At 39.1% G+C, this 13,547-nt stretch overlaps 1 long non-coding RNA gene across 1 annotated transcript in view; it reads left to right on the top strand.

Moving 5' to 3' along the window:
- LOC138737632 (uncharacterized) overlaps window positions 1–13,547 on the top strand; it is a 275,427-nt gene that overhangs the window by 117,889 nt on the left and 143,991 nt on the right. The window contains exon 3 of the long non-coding RNA XR_011341095.1: window positions 10,069–10,408. This is a non-coding gene — a long non-coding RNA (uncharacterized lncRNA). The remainder of the gene's footprint in view (window positions 1–10,068; window positions 10,409–13,547) is intronic.

Here is a 13,547-nt window from a genome sequence, read left to right as displayed (position 1 = left end):
GTAGTGGAGAGGGTCAAGAACTTCAAATTCCTGGGTGTCAACATCTCAGAGGATCTTGTGGTTTTTTTTATTTGGATAGTTTTAATACTATGGCAGAAGCTGAGATCTGACAGGAGTGGATCAGGAGCACAGAATCAGGAACTTGAATGCTGATGGATGAGCAGAAAGGGGTATTATGGATGGGGTTCAGTAATAGATGTCAAGTGTCTTTTTACAAAAGAAGCATGGTGATAAAGTGGAGAGCACCTGAAGATGGAAAACTATTACTTGAGGACTGGATAAAGAGAGGGACGTGGGCAGCAGCTTAACGGGGACAAGTTTGAGAGAAAGAGCAGCTGGGTTTCTAGTTCTAACAGGGATAATTTAAAACTGCAAAGACTTCACATTGATTCTATTGATTGGTAGGAGGGTTGGATGGCAATTTAGATGCCCATGGTGTACAATTTTCTTTCTAATGACTGGAGAAGGGAGCACAGCCATCCTTTGATACCCCTGCAATGATTCATTCCCTGTGAGGACTGCTTCATGAAAGAATCACAGACAAATATAGAATCATTCAGGCATGTTCCAGTGTAATTCTATTTCAAATTATTCACATTATTTTTAAAAAAACCAACATTTTGAATGAGCTGTCATTCATTCTATCATCATTTTATGAGGGCAACTCCCATCCTGGAGTCCCACTAGATAAAAATGGGTTGAGAATAGACTGACAGTATAATTCTCTAAATCCTAATCTCTCAACATGGCTCCAATTTGAGAGGAGCTTTTCAAAATTTCCTGAAATAAATGGGAAGCTCAGGCAAACATTGTATGTATTTGATTGTTGAAGTAAAATTTCTGCTGCAGGTCTTCTATCATTTGACTCACTTCTTTGCAGACTGTGGATGTGAGATCTTTTTATGCTCGAATAATGAATAAATCAATGTGACAGGCAGCTTTTGCAACATTACATACAGATGTTAGACAAAAGGAAAATTATATAAATGTTACTATCATATTCCTACATGTAGACAATCTCCTACTATTCAAAAAAAAACTACACTGACATCCAGTTATGAGGATATTGAGTCAGAGAGTTATGTGCTAGTGGTGACCTCTGCAGCAAATTAAACTGCAAGTTCACACTACTGTTGCTGGAATACCTCAGAGAGGAGAAAACACAGAGCAGTAAAGACTGTATAAATAATGAATGTGTGGTGGTACACCACCGGCCTACTGCAGGGGGCAACCTCTGTACCTGCAGGAGTGTAAGGGGACAGGACAACACCTGGCTGGCTGTCAATCAGTTGGCCTGAATGGATCAAGCCCCACCCAGTCAGGTGTCGATCACCCTCCGGGATATAAGCCCGCGCTGGTCTCCGGAGGCCTCACTCAGAGTTGCTGCAGCCACAGCCAGCCTGGCTCTGTGGAAGTCTTTGTGGATTAAAGCTTGTTGTACAGTCTTTACCTTGTGTGTGTCTGATTCTGGCTAACAGCACACCACAGAATGTTTGAATTAAAAGTTTATTCTTGAATAAGATTCATTATCTAAATGTTATTTATGGATCCCTAAGTATTATTTGGCTTCTTTGCTTCTTAATCTTTATCATTTAGAAAGTTGTGTTCAATCTTTTGATGACAACCTCACAGTCACAGTGAATCCTCCTTAGCACATTTTGTCAATGGAGCCATTCCACACTGGAGCCAATACTGGCCAGTGGGGATGTGACTAATTGTTTAAATATTATCAGGAGTTGAGGTCACAGAAGTGGAGGTGAGACCTGGGCAGATCAACATTAATCATAATTGAATAGCAGGGTTAGATTGAAAGCTCATGTGCTCCTATTTTCCCATATTATTATGAGTGAATGGGCTTTGGTGTGGGTTTGGACGTAGGGAGTAGAATTCTGAATAAGGTGAGTGAATGTGTGTGTGTGTTGTTCAAGAGATTCAGAATGAGAAGTCTTAAAGGAAAAAAGGCCACAGTGAGGACTTCAGCATCAAGTGAGGCAGACTGAGAAGATATTGTTGAGGTGGAAATAGACACAGTCACGTGGTTGGGGGGAGGGGGGGAAGATGGTGTGGATCTCAAGGTATAAAGTCATTCCCAGGTCAAATGTGACTCCAAAATCACAATATTCTGACTGTGCTTCAGTGAGAGGAATGGAGTTGGTCAATGAAACACATTGTTTGCAGTGATGGTGGAAAATCATTACTTCAGTATTTCCTACATTTATTTGAGGGCAATTTCTATTCGCTCAATGCTAAATCAGTTTATCTTGACGAGACAGAGAGTTGGAATGTTATAATTGAGCTCAATTTACTTGTCACAAAATATTGACTCCACCCAAGCATAACATAGATGACTAGAGAGTACTGGAAAATAGGACAATGTTGAAGAAGGGAACAATTTGGTAGTGACCTTCCCACTGATTAATACTCCAGGATTTTTTATATGCTGGTATTATAGTGCTCTGAGATGGCTAGGCTGAGGTGACCATCATAAAATATATACGTTCTGTTTAATGGATGTGAGAAGGCAAATTCATATTAAGAGGAAATAGGATAAAGTGATGGTAATTTGTTATAATTTGACATGGCAGTAGACAACATTAGTACAAGAATATAAGGTTCAGTAGGAAAGCATCGCATCACACAATATTCTATATTATTATGGTAAGGACCACACCACCACCATGGGATTAAAGAGTCACCCCCCTCACTGCAAAGCAAAATCCCACCATTACCCATGATTATCAGAATGATAATCAATATGGGAATAACAGGCTTGTGTGTGAGTGACCTGCCTTCATTGCAACATGTTTTCATCCTTCTGCTTATTCATCAGGATCGTTGGAGTGTTCCTGAGGACATTACTCATCTGCACTGAATCTCTGCTGGGACATTGTCCACTCCATTAGACCATAGTCTAGATAATCTGTCCCTGGAATAGTTCCTAGACCCAGGTCGTCCCGTTAGCTGAATCACAAACCTGGGGATTGCTGCATGGGAGTTTCATTTTGAGTTTACTCTTTTTACAAGTTGATTTAGTCTAAACATGGGTCAACTTTAACTTAGGTTGTCCTTGACATTTCTCTTAACTGGGCTGACGTAATGAATTCAGACATTCTCATCTTTGCTTCACCCAATGCAAAACTAATTCATTTTATGGCCATTCAGTTGTCAAATACTGAGGTGAGGGGGTATTTAAAGGAGATGGGTGAGGCACTTGTTTTTACACAGAGTGATAGTTGTCTGGAATGGGCTTTCAAGATAATAGTGGAAGTAAAGAAATGATAGTGTTTTGGAGGTAAATGAATATCCAGGGAATGGAAGGATATGCATTGTGTGTAAACAGAAGAAGCTTAGTTTAATTTGCTATTATATTCAGTACAGACATTGTTCCTGCACTGTACTGTTTGATGTTCTATGACTGTACAATTTGTCTCTCAAACTGGTGCTCAGGATATAACATCAAGCTCTCTGAGGTCTTTGTTTCTCATAGATATCTTCCCTCATCAGCCTTCTGCCCAACATGGTGCTACCCTTCTTTTCATCTGACCTAACATGGCCCCTTCCTGTGGAAAACACAAAATGAGGAGCAATTCTCTCCATTCTGGAAGTTTTCGCAAACTAACTCCAGTGTCTAAAAGCAAAGTGAACAGGACTAAAATGTGGCAATCCAGTTCACAGAATGTTTCTGTCCACTGAAGGAAGGTGAACTCTTTATAAGTGGACACAAAGAAATAATTCACTGCATCTTTCACAACCTCAGTCAATTCTGCAGTGAGTGACATCTGTGCACTCGGTGTGTCAGACTGCTGGAGAGTCTTTTTGCCTATACGTTGAAGGAGGGCTCAGGAGGGCTCTCTACGTTGATGATTCTCCTGTCAACCTCCTCCCAGTTCAGAACTGACTTTAATTCAAGTTCTTCTAAGTATACAGAACTGTATGGCAATCCTGATACCAGAAGAAGAAATTTACAAAACAAAATATTACTCAAGTTTAAATTCAATTATAAATTCAAGACAGTAAGTAAATCAAAATAATGCTGCCCATAGTAAAGGTCCATTATATTGAAAGCATGAACTTGAGCAATATGACGTACTATTTGTGAGTTAGTGTACTTTCAGAGAGCTACTGTCAAGTATCAAACCTGAGTTAATTAGCCGAATGATCAGTCGTCCCATTGGAAGAATCTCAGCATGAAGGATCAAACGTTGAAATCTTCTTAGATAAAACAGTAAGGGTGTGCAAATAAAGAATGAATCGCAAACATTCTAGGAGGTTTTGCCTGCAAAAATCAAGAAATATACCATGTTTAATGAAACTGCTAGAGGGAAATAGGTCTCTTTCTGACTGTGTCAGAACAACACGAGTTAGATGTGAGCAAATTTCCCTGCCTGTTCCGCTAACGTGAGTGTCTTCATTTCAAAGGAAGATCAACTCTCTCATGCAATTCCAAAATTTAAATTTCTCATCTCTATCCATGGCTTTTCATTGAGATCGACGGAATCCATTGATTTTTAGATGAAAGAGACTGTTTATCTTCACCTAGACTGAAAGACAGTAGTCATTATGTTTTACCCAAATGTATCGGGACTATTAACAGGATTTGGGAAGTCTGATCTCCCCCACCGCTTCATGCTTATCTCCAAAGCAAAGTAATGCGTGGGGAATTTGGAAGACAAAAGAAGACCAAGATGCTTTCATCTTACTTTTGCTAGCTACAAAATGGAACAATAATGCTAGTGTTGGTTAAATTGAAGCAGACCTATGATCATAAAATCAAATATTTGTTATGGCATAAAAGGGGGGGTCATATCCACCCATCAAGAGCCATATTCCTAACAGACTTGGAGAAGAACGAAAAATGGAAGCCTGCAGATTTTGTGATTGTAATAGCAACACAGTAAATGCTGGAGGAACTTGGATGGTCTTGCAGCATCCATAAGGATATACTATCGATGTTTTGGGCCTGAGCCTTCCTTCAACGTATAGGCAAAAAGCAGACAGACTGGGAGAGAAAGAATGGTCAAGTTCCTTCAGCATTTACTGTGTGTTTTTAGACTCCGAGGAGACACAAAAAAACTCCAGTGATTTAATTTGTTGGGAATCATAGTTCAAGATTCTCAATCCTTTTCTTCAGTGCATCTCAGAATTCACAAAGGAAATTATGGCTGATGAAGATCATTAGAAGGCCAGTTCACTATTCTGGTGATGGGGTGCTCAGCAATATTTCTATTCTGACTAACTATACATGAAAGTATAGGGGTTAAAGTACCAATTTAAAGACTCTGAAGAAAAATTGAAATCCTTGAATGATATCAATGATAATGAGTTCATTGTAAAATATATTGCACAATGTACAAATATACCCAAATTCTTGCTGGAGCTGCACAGGTATTTGTAGAAAGAAACAAAATTCTTCTTTTCTTTATCAATATTTTTATTAACATTGAAATTTTACATCCAAAAATACAGAGAACATATGGATACATGTTAAAATTCAAATACATTACATTTAAACCATATCATTTCATCCAAGGAACCCCACATATTATATCAAGCATATTATATTGTATTGATATTATTATTTTATTTAAAAAAAAGGAAAATCTAAACCCACTACCAAGAAAGAAATTGTTTAGCCAAAAGGAAAAGGAAGACAAAATTCTTATCAAGGTGATAAATGACCTCATTAGTCAACACTTCTTCCTTCATAACAAATCAAAGATTATGAAAGTAACTCAAAACAGGTCCCCACATTGTTTGAAAATTTACATTCAAATTGTAAATTGAGCATCTAATCCTCTCTAAGTTTAAACATGACATGACGCCACGTAGCCATTGAGCATGATCAGGCAGGGTAACGTCCCTCCATTTGAGCAATATTGCCCACTTAGCCATAAAGGAAATAAAAGCTAATACGTGTAGCTCAAATATCATTAACATTATGTCATTCTCTCCAACAATACCAAATAAAGTAGTTAAGGGATTTGGTTTAAAATTAGCTTCAAAAAGTGCAGAGAAAGCTTGAAATATTTCGATCCAGTTTTTCTTAAGACTCTGACATGTCCAAAACGTATGAATTAATGAAGCGTCTTCATTGTTGTATTTATCACAATGAGGAGCTACATCCATATAAAAATGAGATCGTTTGTCTTTGGACATACGAGCCCTATGGACTACTTTAAATTGGAGGAGAGAGTGGCAGGCACATAAAGAAGAGGTATTAACCAATTTGAAAATTACATTCCAAGTTTCTTCAGGAATTAAAAGCAGTAGGTCCTGTTCCCAGGCTTTTTTTAAAAAATTCTCTAAGGGAGCCTCTCTTGTTCCCAACACCAAACAATAGATGTTAAATATTGAACCATTATAAAAAGGTTGAAAATTTAAAATTTAATCAATTCAATTGTTATCAGTCCTCTTAGGAATGTATGCAATTGATATCGTAAAATAAATCTCTAATCTGTAGATAATGAAAAGAATGAGTATTTGGTAGACCGTATTTAACTGAAAGTTGTTCAAAGGAAGCAAGACTCCCCTCGACAAATAAATCTTTAAAGCATTTAATGCCCAATCTTGACCATTCTTCAAAAGTTACAGAATCATTGAAAGTTTAAAGAAATAATTAGAAAAAAAAAGAATAGAGAGAGAAAATCTCACTAAACCAAAATGTTTCCTAAATTGTATCCATATCCTCAAAGTATGTTTAACCACTAGACTATTAGTTAATTTATTTAGCGATATAGGAAGTGAGGATCTAAGAAGAGAAATAAGATAAAATTTTGTAACAGAATTAGATTCCAGACATATCCATGTTGGACAATCTTCACAGTTATTATAATATAACCAAAACATTAGGTTTCATATATTGACTGCCTAATAATAAAATATAAAGTTTGGTAAAGCTAAAGCTCCATTCTTTTTAAGTTTTTGTAAATGGACTTTATTTAGGTGAGGATGTTTATTTCTTCCATATATAAGATAAGATTGAGTCAAGGGAATAAAAAAAGAATTTGGAATAAAAACAGACAAACCCTGAAAAGGTATATAAATTTAAGTAATATATTCATTTTAATAGAGTTGATTCGACTAGCCAGCGATAAAGAAAGGGGTGACCAATTTGATAACATCCCTTTCACATGTTTGATTAAGGTGAAAAAACTTTCTCTGAATAAGTTTTTATGGTTTTTAGTAATTGTTACACCTAAATAGGTAAATTGATTTCTTACTATTTTTAAAAAGGTGTGACGGATTACTTTATACTTGTATATTTTCTTCTTTGGCTTGGCTTCGCGGACGAAGATTTATGGAGGGGGTAAAAAGTCCACGTCAGCTGCAGGCTCGTTTGTGGCTGACCAGTCCGATGCGGGACAGGCAGACACGATTGCAGCGGTTGCAAGGGAAAATTGGTTGGTTGGGGTTGGGTGTTGGGTTTTTCCTCCTTTGCCTTTTGTCAGTGAGGTGGGCTCTGCGGTCTTCTTCAAAGGAGGCTGCTGCCCGCCAAACTGTGAGGCGCCAAGATGCACGGTTTGAGGCGTTATCAGCCCATTGGCGGTGGTCAATGTGGCAGGCACCAAGAGATTTCTTTAGGCAGTCCTTGTACCTTTTCTTTGGTGCACCTCTGTCACGGTGGCCAGTGGAGAGCTCGCCGTATAATACGATCTTGGGAAGGCGATGGTCCTCCATTCTGGAGACGTGACCCATCCAGCGCAGCTGGATCTTCAGCAGCGTGGACTCGATGCTGTCGACCTCTGCCATCTCGAGTACCTCGACGTTAGGGGTGTGAGCGCTCCAATGGATGTTGAGGATGGAGCGGAGACAACGCTGGTGGAAGCGTTCTAGGAGCCGTAGGTGGTGCCGGTAGAGGACCCATGATTCGGAGCCGAACAGGAGTGTGGGTATGACAACGGCTCTGTATACGCTTATCTTTGTGAGGTTTTTCAGTTGGTTGTTTTTCCAGACTCTTTTGTGTAGTCTTCCAAAGGCGCTATTTGCCTTGGCGAGTCTGTTGTCTATCTCATTGTCGATCCTTGCATCTGATGAAATGGTGCAGCCGAGATAGGTAAACTGGTTGACCGTTTTGAGTTTTGTGTGCCCGATGGAGATGTGGGGGGGCTGGTAGTCATGGTGGGGAGCTGGCTGATGGAGGACCTCAGTTTTCTTCAGGCTGACTTCCAGGCCAAACATTTTGGCAGTTTCCGCAAAGCAGGACGTCATGTTTTAAAGGCGATAAATTGTGTGGGGTTTTTAGTTAGGTCACACATTCAAAACAGATCTCATTTAAGCCAGGCAGTCCAGGTTCCGAATGCCTTTGCAAAAACTTTGAAGAATGCCTGTGGGGATTTCACAAGTGGGTGTTAATTGGACTTGCTGTGGAGTAATGGATTATTATTTTGGGAAGCAACAAATGAATGAACTCAGAAGATTGGGTCCGGTGCCACAGTCTGAGTGCAGTTTGTTGGTCTAAGAGGGTCATGTGGTTTTCTCTGTGTGTGAGAGAGAGAGAGAGAATTCAGTTCTACAGTTCAGCAGCAGCAGCTGGGACTAGAACAGGACAAGCTGGCAAGCTTGTGCAAAATCCCCATTTTTAAGATGGGTTGTGAGTTCTTAGTTCAGCCTATTCAAAGCCCTTGTGGTCCATATAAGAGGATATGGCTGGCTGTATAATGTTTGACTTAAAGTAAGGGAAACAATAAGCAAATCTGTGGTGACCTGAAAGAAAGAGGTGACCAACTGGAAAACCCTGATGGGGCAAGTTTCTTCGGCAAGACACTGAAGTGGCTGATCTGAAGGAATCAGTTGTTGGTGTCCAATGAGCAACAAATCTCTCTCTGAAAACTGGCAAGAACCTTCCTGAGCAATAATCATTTACCTTTCAAGCTCCAACACCTGGTAAAATTCATAAATGTTAAATTCTGTGCACAGTATAAGAATTTCCTGCAACCAGTAAACTTGGAGGAATGAGCAGTGAGATTGGACTGTGAATCAAAGAACTTTTTAAAATTTACACACATATTACATACACATGCGCTTAGAATTAGAAAGGGGTTAAGTTAGGTTAAGTCACTAAATAATGATAAGTTAGTTTTATCCTGTTTTCATGTTTAAAGATAATTAAAAGTAACTTTTGTTTAAGTAACCATTTGTCTTGGTGAATTTCTATTGCTGCTGTGTTTTGGGGACCTCTGGGCTCATAACAAAGGTTAGTATTATTAATTCAATTAAAAAAGATAATACATAAAATTGATAATAAAAATTCAGTAATCCGTCTGCTAAAATAGTGTGACAGTCCATGATTAGTATAACAAGGGGAGGTTCAAGAATCTGACAGCTGTTGAAAAGAAACTGTTCATGTAGAGCCTAGAGGTTTGTTTTCAGAATTTTATATATTCTGCCTACAGGTAGAAGTGACTAGAAATTCTAATTAGGGTGATGGGAGTCCTTTACGATGTTGACTGCCTTCTTGAGGCAATGCTTAACATAGATGTCTTCAATGGCTGGTAGGTCAGAGACTGTGATGTACCTGGCTATATTTGATACCTTCTGCATTCCTGGGCACTTGAATCAGGCTATGATGCAACCAGTCAGCATGCAAATACCTGTAAAAGTTCAATAGAGTATCTAATGACATGCCAAATCTGCTCAGAGGCATTGATATGTCAACATTAGTAAAGGTCTTTTGAAACATGGACTCCCAGGAACCTGAAGGTCTGACCATCTTCACCTCTGTCCCATTAATGTGGACAGATGCCTAGCCCCTCAGCAGCTTCATTCTAAAGTCAAAAATAAGCTCATAATCTTGAGGGCAAGATTGTTGTTCTGGCACCACCCAACCGGGTTCTCAATCTCCATTGTGTATTCTGATGTTATCATGTTTCAGATAAATTCAGGCTGTTAATACAGTTCTATTTCCATTTGTTATTGAGCTTATTTAAAATTTAAGGGATGGTTATATGAAGTGGATAGTATAGCCTAAAAAAAAACACATCAGGAAATCATAGTAATTCTATCCTATTGAGTTTAATGAATCCAAGGTCACATTCTTCCCAGGATCAATGTTTCTTCCATGTTTTCCAGATTGGGCCAGGCAGGGAACAATTGTGAAATGAGAGAACGAGCACAGCAATAAGAAATATTTTTCCACATTCCTCTTCTGGATCTGAGTACTACACATTGGGATTACATATTTGAATGCCAGCAACTCTGATTATCCAAAATAGGATTCTCTGAAATCCTCAAAATTTTGGATGAATGAGGATATCCAAAACAAATCAGACTCCCGGTGATGAAAGCAATGGATTTCAGGCTCTTGGCATCAGCAGCAGTGGACCTCAGGCTCCCTGGTGGTGGCAGCAGTGGACCTCGGGCTCCCGGGCAAGAGCAGGACTCTTGGTGATCTGAGGCGGCCAGCATTTTGGTGAGAATTAAACATTATTTGAATGCCATAAAAGCCTTGCCTTGTTGTTGTTTAAACACTATTACAAGTGATTTTTCTGTCGCTATTGGGCTGTTTTTAAAAAATGACCAGTTCTCCGAAAAAAAAATTAATCTGCAATAGGCCCAGATCTCACCATTTCAGATAATCGGAATTGTACTGTAACTCTAAAATTGGTTTAGTTATCACATTTTGGCTCATAATTTTTGAAATCTTCAGAGCATTCTTTTAAAGAATAAGGGCTTTGAATGTACCACTTAATGCTTTTGTATCAGTTTTCAATGAATTGGTAGAAATGGCTTATAGGACATGCTTGGAAAGGCAAAAACTTGTCCAAAATGACAAGTCAAGGTCAGTAGTCCCTGTTCTCTGATAGCAGTCTCATTAAAATGATAGCAAAAATTTTAGAAGAATCTGCAAAGGCTCAATAAGTATAGATTCTGAAATGAGATTAGAAGGTAGCTATTCTCATTTTTTTTCTTTTGGACAGAACTTTGATTTCTTCACACAGATTAGGAAACCAAGTATGTTAAATCTTTTGAATTCTCTAATCCATAGGGATATAGAGACCCCATATAAGCATATAACCATATAACCGTTTACAGCACGGAAACAGGCCATGTCAGCCCTTCGGGTTCGTGTTAATAATTTCTGTAGACCAAAGGAGTCGGTGGATGTGGGGACAGTACAGGAAAATGGCATTGAAAAAGAATATCCATGATCTTAATAAATGGTGAGGGAGGCACAAAGAACCTGATGGAACCCTCTGCATACAGAGGGAATCAATGTATGTGGAGACAGACCAGAAAAATGGCACTGAGAAGAAAGAACAGCCAAAAAGCCTGATGAAATACCATAATTTTACACATTTAATGTGTGTTATATGCATATTTTACAAAACAGCCACCCCCTACCCCCCGTATGTTAAATGTATGTGAAAGCTACATGAAAATATTTTTGCGTGTTGAAGGAACGTGCACAATTAATTGCGGGCATGGGAAAGTTGAACCTGCAATTTATAGTGGACATGGAAAAGAGACACCGCCAATTTATAGTGAGCGTGGGAATGTTATAATGAACATGAGAATGCAATAGCGGCAATGAAAGAATGCACACAATTTATAGTGGCCATGGTTAAGATGCAATTTATAGCGAGTGTGGGAATGTGGCAATGAACGAACACACACAATTTATAGTGTGCATGGGAAATTTTGATCTTGGGAATATCACGTTGTACTGAATGCCATGGTATTCCTATAAATAGGACATTCTGGCTAGGGCACTGCACCTTATCAATGTTAATTGCCCAGACCTGTCCCCGAGGGAGGAGATTAATTTATCAAGTGCCTCTTTTTTTGAGACAACATTAGAATTAAAATCTTGCTTAACTTCTGAAGCCTGTCTTCAATCTATTTAATTGATTCCTTTCCAAAGTTTGTTAATGTTTCAGCAGATCATCTATATAATGGGTGATTGACACCTCTGGGGGAAGTTGATTGGGTGTTAATTGTGGGAGATTAAGTGCAGCAGATACTGGGGCCTGCTTTGTCTCCGTGTTCCATTTAGATGCAAATTACTTTTGTCAGTCAGAATTTAGAATACTACACCAGTGCGGTATATGCAATACAAAAATATTTTTGCATAATTTATGATTTTCTGCATGTTATTTGTCTGTGCATGTTATATGAATGAAAATACGGTACTCCTCTTAATTCTTCAGTTGTTAGAATTTTTAAAAATATACAGAGAAAGATTTTTCCCAAGAATTGGATTCATGTGATAAATGTTTAATGCCTGCTTTAGGCAAACTTCTGAGGAATAATTTCAACCACTTCAGCCAGACAGAAACTGGGTAAGTGGAGAATTAATAAGCAGAGAAAAAAAATAGCACAGTGTTAAAGCTGTTGTGGCTAAACTGCTACATGAAGCAGCAGGTAGGAGATCCTGGATTTATTTTTCATATGGATCCAAAAGATGAATGAATGTTCCACCCAATTCCCAAAAGTTCCTCTTGTTGTAAAACACCATCTCCCTAACTCATTGCGATGTTGGTAGATATCCCTTTGGCACTAATCAGTTGCATTCTGCCACCCAAATTTCCATTCCAATCCATTTGGTTTCACTGTCATTCCCTCCCAACATTGGGGATTCAATTACAAGCAAAGGACCAAAATTACCCTGACTCAGACTCAAGGTTGGAGAACCTAAAATTACTGGGCACTAAGATATTCAGAAATTGATCAACGATAGCCAGAAAAAGAATGTTAAGTATAAGCAATGAGGTTCTGAGAAGGTGAGCACTCAGGTAGGTAAATGGAGGCAGTGCATTTTAATAAAATCTCTCACAAGGACTTGTTAGCTAAAGGAGTAAAACACAAAAGTCTTAAGACACCATAATTGAAGTAAAAACACAATGCTGGAGAAGCTCAGCAGGTCAAACAGTGTCCTTTATGTAGCAAAGATAAAGAAAATTCATCAATGATTTAGGCAAGCCCTTCATCAAGGAATGAGCAAAATCTAGGCAGGTGCCCAAACAAAATGGTTGGGGGTGAGTAGCTGGAGGAGAAGCACAGTCCCACAGGTAGGAGTTAATAGGTGGATGAGGGAGGGAGGGCATACCAGCAAACAGGCAGGTGGGGAATATCTCCATGAATGGAGAGGGAAAGGGGTGGAGAGTTGGGAGAAAGAAGTCAGAGGCATGGGGAAGAAAGAGAGAGCGTGGAGTAGGCTAGCAGAAACATGAGAAGTTGATGCTAATGCCATCTGGTTAGAGAGTGCTCAGATGGAAAATTACATGTTGTTCCTCCAATTTGTGGGTGATCTTGGTTTGGCAGCACATGAGGCTATGGATAGACATGTCAGCATGGAAGTAGGACACAGAATTGAAATGGTTGGCCACTGGGGAGATCCCTGTCACTGATGCAGATGGAGGAAAGGTGGTCAGTGAACAATCTCCCATTCTGCATCCAGTCTCTCAAATAGAGAAGACCACAATGGAAGCACTGGCTGCAGTAGATAACTCCCGCAGATACACAAGTGAAATGTTGCTTCATATGGAAGGACTGTTTAGGGCCCTGAGAAGTGGTGAGGGAATAGGTATGGGACCAAGTGGCACCTCCTG

Source organism: Narcine bancroftii, chromosome 6, assembly GCF_036971445.1.
Source record: "Narcine bancroftii isolate sNarBan1 chromosome 6, sNarBan1.hap1, whole genome shotgun sequence".
In the NCBI taxonomy this organism is placed as follows: Eukaryota; Metazoa; Chordata; class Chondrichthyes; order Torpediniformes; family Narcinidae; genus Narcine; species Narcine bancroftii.
This window is presented reverse-complemented; position numbering and strand designations above follow the sequence as displayed.